Source organism: Hevea brasiliensis, unplaced genomic scaffold, assembly GCF_030052815.1.
Source record: "Hevea brasiliensis isolate MT/VB/25A 57/8 unplaced genomic scaffold, ASM3005281v1 Scaf392, whole genome shotgun sequence".
Lineage (NCBI taxonomy): Eukaryota > Viridiplantae > Streptophyta > Magnoliopsida > Malpighiales > Euphorbiaceae > Hevea > Hevea brasiliensis.
In genome coordinates, this window is record NW_026614909.1 from 31,252 (window position 1) to 37,918 (window position 6,667).

The 6,667-nt window shown below is 30.1% G+C and overlaps 1 long non-coding RNA gene across 1 annotated transcript; it reads left to right on the forward strand.

Annotated features, from left to right (window-relative positions):
• The first annotated feature begins 1,582 nt into the window (after nucleotides 1–1,582).
• Nucleotides 1,583–2,393, forward strand: LOC131177283 (uncharacterized). Its single transcript, XR_009146862.1, has 2 exons — nucleotides 1,583–1,808; nucleotides 2,028–2,393. It is a non-coding gene; the product is annotated as an uncharacterized LOC131177283 (long non-coding RNA).
• Nucleotides 2,394–6,667: the final 4,274 nt, after the last annotated feature.

A 6,667-nucleotide genomic window follows, 5' to 3' on the forward strand; every position in this document is an offset into this window, starting at 1 on the left:
TTGAAAAGATCTTGAAACCAAAAGCATTTATGATAGAAGCAACCACAAAGGGAAGCAAGAGGTGAAAGGCCTTAATTGCCACAAGAAGAACAACAACCACAACCACAGCAGTCAATACCACATCAACCACATTCATATGGTGTCTCCTTAATGGATCCCACTTTTAGTTTAATTCGATGAAAAACATTTTCTTGCGCAATTATACAGCCATTCAAAATAGAGTTGTATATAGTTTCTAGGTCCCGAACCGTGCCATATATAACGTATAGGAATACAAAAGATTCGTTACTTTAAGAATCATACCAAATCTAATTTATTTTGATTTTATTTATTCAATTTTGATTTATCTAATACATAATCTGAATCTTACTAATCTGAAAAATCGATTTTATGTATATATTTTTTTTAATATTTTTTTATATATATGTTATAATTTCAATAAAATTATATATATATAAAGGGAAGATTTAGTAAGCAGAGGAATAACACAATCATTAGCTCAACACTTATATATCTCTCAGTCATCCTATATTTTTTCGATGTAGAAATTCCATACTTGTATATTCATAACATATCATTTATTATTCTAACTTATTAAAATAATTTTAATCTTAAATACATTAAATCATCTTATTATAATAATAATTATATGATTAAATCAAATATTAATTATATAATATATTTTTTAATTCTTAATTATATGATTAAATCACATGTTATGTACTATTGTTTGGAAAGTTCTGTGGAATTGGTTGAATTATCAACTTGAATCCAATTACCATTGCTTGGACAATTCTGACTACCAACAACATAGACTTTACTCCTCACTTGTTTTTCTTTCTTTTTTCTTTTGAACGTTTCCTTGTTCAATCTGTAATTAATTACAAGTTAGGTTTACAATAAAATGCCAGGCTGACCTTCCTTGACTTTGTCAACTTATCATATTATTTTTCTTTTCTTTTTATTTATAAAGAAGTGACAATTTTTTTCATATAATTTATTAAATTAAAGATCGAACTCAAAATTTTATAACTATATAACTGATTATAATATTTACTGAGTTAAAATTTATTAATAAAAATTAAAAACATTTCATTTTCTTTTGTTCATTAGATTTTAAAACATAAAAAATGATAAAATTAAATTTTTATAAAATTTTAATTTTAACGGAAAAAATTTGAAGAGGTATTGGCTAATTTACATTTTTGACTTTGAAGAATATGCTTCCAGGTGGTCAGAAGTCACAACAAAATGTTATTAAAGATAGAAAAGGAAATGACTTGGCTTGCTTCTCTTCACCGACACCTTTGTTTATCATGCTGTTGGAAAAGTATTAGAGGCAAGGTACTCAATATTGGAATTGAAACGAAGAAAAAGAAAATAGTAAAATATTTAATTTAGCTCTGTATTTATTAAATAAGTTTAATTTAATTTATTTTTAATTTCTTATTTAATTTAATTCTAAAATTTTAATTTAAGATTAATTTAGCTAAAAACTTAAACTTTATGGGCTAAATTTTTTATTTTTTGATTTAAATAAAAAATTATGAAATTTAGTTTTTTAATTTTAGGACTAGTTCTTATCCTAGCGGCCAGTGGTGTCTATAAATAGGAAGAATGATCAACACCGAGTACCATCCTCATTATTCTTTGGTCTTTCTTTCTTCTAATTAGCATACTTATAATGGGCGTTTCAAAGAATTTGCAGGTCATGGCTATGGTGGTTTTCATAACAATCAGCTTGGTTCTTCCAGAGGTCGCTTCATCAACTGCACTTGTCACTGATGCAATCCCAAAAACCATTCTTGGTTCGTCATCTAGCTATATTATTTCTGGCCATTTTTTTCTATTCTCATGAATTAGTGAATGATTTATTTTTCATTTATAAATTTTAGGCATGATGAATACTTAAGCTACTACTTAGCTTGTGTATTTTTTATTTTTCATTTTTAAATTTTAAGATTTATTTATTACAAAAAATCCATTATTATGTTAAAAATTAAGATAAGCTTTGTTAATTGGCACAGGAAGGAAGCTTCTTGATGATCCATCGCTTCCTCCTACATATGAAGCCTGGCCAGGAACTGGAGGACGTCCATGTTGCGGAACTCCCCCATAAGGCGGTGGCGGCTGCATGGGATGCTGCTGCACTAGCTCCATTAATTATGATTGGAAATTTAGATCACCTAGAATCACCGTAATATATGAGAAAAGAAGGGTTTATCTAAAAAATGATTAATAAAAAAAAAGCCCTTAATCTCTTTTCCTATTAAGACACACTTATTTACTTGGGTATTAGTCCATTGATTTTTAGTGTACTAGCAAAGAAAATAAAATGCAGTCATAATTCATTGTAATCGATGATTCTGATTATATAATAAATTTTATCTTAACATTAAAATTTAGAGAGTAAAAATTTATTGATATCTAAAATTATAAAATTAAAAAAAAATAGAGATGAATATTTGAATCGTCCCTAACAAGTTAATCAAAATATTTTAAGCAGATGATTAAATGTTTTTTTCATATACAATCCTAAATACTTCCAATTATTTTCATAACCTCTACATCCATAATTTGCCATTTACACCAACACAATTATACATGAAGCATATTAAAAAAAAAATTAGGGAACTTGGTTAACTCCTCGAATCAGAAGACTAAAGCTGCAAGGAGTTCACAAGGTCTAAATTTCTGGAGCAGTCTGCTAATACGTTTTATCATCAAAGCTTCAAACTTAAGAATTCATAGGAATTGAAGATCTGCCGGTGCTTCCACGAACTAGATTTTTTTTTTTTTTTAATTTCCATGGTTGATCCAAGTACCCACGTCAATGAAGTAACAGACTAGCTTAAGGTTTTTAGCCAATGGATTTAATAGTCGGTAGAAGTCAGGAGCTGTGGTTCATCCAAAAGGACAATAACAGTTCAACAAAATTTTATTTGGTAAAATGTTCAATTTAGTGTCTATACTTATTGAAAAAAGTTTAATTTAGTTCATTTTAAATTTTTTGTCTCAGTTAGCTCAAAAGTTTCAATTTAAGTTTAATTTAGTTTAAAAATTAAATTTATGAAAAAATTAAAATTTATAGACTAAATTTTTTAATTTATTGATTTAAATAAAAAATTAAATTAATTTTTTTAATTTTGGGATTAAATTTCTTGATTTTCATGACTTTTGAGCTAAATTGAACTTAAATTGAAACTTTGAATTAAATTAGACAAAAAATTCAAAATAAGCTAAATTAATATAAAAGTATAATTGAATTTTAAGTCAAAATTATTTTATCCTTTATGACAAATGACTCTCTTGTAATACAAACAATCGGCCTTTAATTCAAGAAAAAAAAAAAAAAAGGGGGAATATACATAGTCTAGTTCAGCTATAAGGGACTCATGAGAACATTTAATCAAAGTTGATTGAGGGTTTAATCTTCCTGGCAAGTTAGTTAATTCTTAAATTTCAGCTTTCTTTGTTATTTATTTTTTCGGTAAAAAGAGAGAAAAAAAACTATTTAATTTTTATATTTGAACAAAATTAACTACTTAATATTCGCATTTTTAAAATACATTATTAATCTTTGTATTTTATTTCTATTAAACTGTTTAATTTCTCTATTAATTTTTCTTTGGTAAACAGATTTTAATATTAGTTAAACTATTATTTAGTTTCTTTATTTTGGTGAAACTAATTAGTTGATCCATATATTTTGAAAAATATTAATATTTAGTCTATTTTAGTAAAATTAATTAGTTAGTCTATTTATTTTAAAAAACACTAACATTTAGTCTTTTTTAATGAAACTAATTAGTTAATTCATGTATTTTGAAAAGTACAATATTTTGCAAACATATTTCTGTATAAAAAAAATGAAAATTTTGCTATGTGGAGACTAAATATAATGCTGTGTATTTTTTAAAATTGTTCATGCATTTTTATTCAATTTTTTGACATCATTTTTGTATTTTCTTTATTGTAAAACAATTTTCCTTTATTATTTTCTTGATTACAAGGAGATTTACAGGACTTATTAACTTTTTTACACAGATATTTTATACCAATTTTTATCAAAAGATGAAAAATATAGAGAAAATGAAGGGATAAGGGAGTGGGTAAAACTAATATGTTTTTCAAAATATATGAATCAACTAATTAGTTTTACTAAACTAAAGGGATTAAATAATAGTTTGATTGGCACTTAAATCTATTGACTAACTTAAAAAATTGATGAAAAAATTAAATGGTTTAACAAAAGTAAAATATGTGGTAATTACAATTTTTTGAAACCCACTCGTACATATTGGTTTGCTATTCTGTATAGGTTTTATCTTCAGCTGCACAAGGACTAATAACATTTTCTTTTGACTCCCCTTGGTTTATATTTACTTTCTTTTTGTTAATTTTTCCTGATGTGAGATTTACTCTCTCATTATTCAATCTCTCCTTTTAAGCGCAATTAGATTGAGTTAAGATTGACAAGTTCAATCGTTTCACAGTACATGTGATGGTCTTTTTACTTGAATCTGACTTCTCCTTTTTAATTTAATTCTACTGTTCTTGATCATGAGTCCACTGTATAATTTCTGATGAATCCCATTACTCACTGCAACTCTATTTAAACTACACTGAATTAGGGTTTGAATCAATACTTGAAGGAGCCTATTATTATATTAAAAAAATATAATCTATCTCTTTTTTTTCTCTTTTCCAAACTTTGGATTAGGAAGAGGACATTGCCCTAGTTTGCCTCCTCCTTCATGCAAGGGTCGCTAAGTTTAATTAAGCAATGGTTGATCTAAGTGGAAAAGTGAAGGTCCTCATCTAATTATCCTAATGGTTGAAACCAATATGACCCAAGGACATAGCAACACGACTGGTTTCAGTCACTCTCTCTCCATTAGGGTACATTCACCTACCAAAAGACATGCATCGAAAGTTCTGAGATGACCCAAGAGCATAAATGATTAATCAGTTCCTTCAGAATTGGTGGACAAGTTCTTACATGGGAGCAAAACACTGCAGGAGACAAGAAAGGAAGGCTTTCCCCTACTGACGTCCATGAGGTCAATGACAGCTATTGGTTATTAATTTACATATACAATGAAAACTATTTTCTGCCACAATTTTACTTCATTGCATCTCTTATGCAGTATCTTCTATGCAGCATAAGTGACAACAAGGGTCTCCTAAGCAGTTTGAAGATCAAGCAAGCGTGTGTGGACATCTCTACTTACTATTTTCCTCTTTACAACATCAATATGTTTCTTATTTTCTTGTTTGCACTCACAGACTTTGTTATTCTTCATTTCAGTATTTTGGGGCTTTTTTCCTTCTATTTACAGCCATGTTCACATTCTCACAAGAAAGAGAAATTCTTGCTAAAGAGAGAGTAGTTGGCAAGTATAGATTCAATGCATACTTTGCTGCCAGAAACATAGGCGATCTTCCTTCAGATTTAAAAGGCCTACAGTATTCCTTGTGATATATAGCTTATTTTATGGTGGGGTTGAAGTCGAGCTTTCCTGCATTTTCCTTGACAATGCTTTTTGTTTCCTCAGCATTGTGGCTTCTCAGGTGCTACCTGAATTTGCTGCTTGAGAACTTAAATGCATGTCTTTCCTAATATATATATGCAGGGTCTTGGACTTACTATAGGCGCAGCATTCATGGATATAAAGAAAGCCACAGCACTGGCTTCCATTATTATTATGACCTTCATGTTATCTGGTGGATTCTTTCTTCTGGGAAGATGCGCAAACCCTGTAATTTCTTCAGATGAAGTTGAAAGCCATTGGCTGTTGAAGAATGATTAGTTGTTGTTGCCAACTAACAGATTGTAATTTGCAATATTTATATAACACCCCTAATTTTTAAATTTATTATTTTTGGGTAAATATTGATATTTTTATTTTATTTGAATTTTAGGAAATTATTCGAAATTTTTCGGATTTTCGAAATCGGATTTGATTTCCTGAAAATATAAAACTTTGATGATTTTTAAAAATTAATTTAAAGACCACGTGGTAAAATTAAAAATATATTTGGAGTCTACAAATTTTTCTGAGTTTTCTAGAATTTTTTCGAAATTTTTGGGCCTTGTTTTCGGTCCCAAGGTAGAGAAAAAAATTTAAAATTTTGTATCCTAAATCGAACCGGCCGAATCGAACCTAACCGGATCGGACCGGCTCCTTCTTCCTTTTTCTTTCCCCCGCGCGCGTCCCGACCTCTCTCTTCCTCTCTCCCGTTTTCTCTCTCCTCCCTCCTCCCCTCGCCGGCCAACCGCCTCCCCAACCTCTCCACCTCGCCGGTGCTCCTCCCTAGCCACCCCAGCTCGCCGGCCACCTCCTAGAATCACCAGGAAACGTCGTGCGAAGCGATGCGACGCGGAGCGCGTCGCTTCGTCTTCCCGGTAGATCTAGCCACCATTTGGGCCAGGTCTTGTGTCTAAACCTATCTACACCTCGAGAGCTTTCCATAAACACCAAGAACACCAAAATCTATCGAGCGGTTTGTCCGATTTTTGTCCGGAAAGTTTTAGCCCATTTTGAATTTTGGGCTAGATTTCTCGCAAACCGTGAACCCCACGAGAAAAGCGAGAGTACCAGAGCGCTCCACTGGTTGAGAGCTTCAAGGCAATATAAATTTCAAAATTTTCCGACACCGTTTT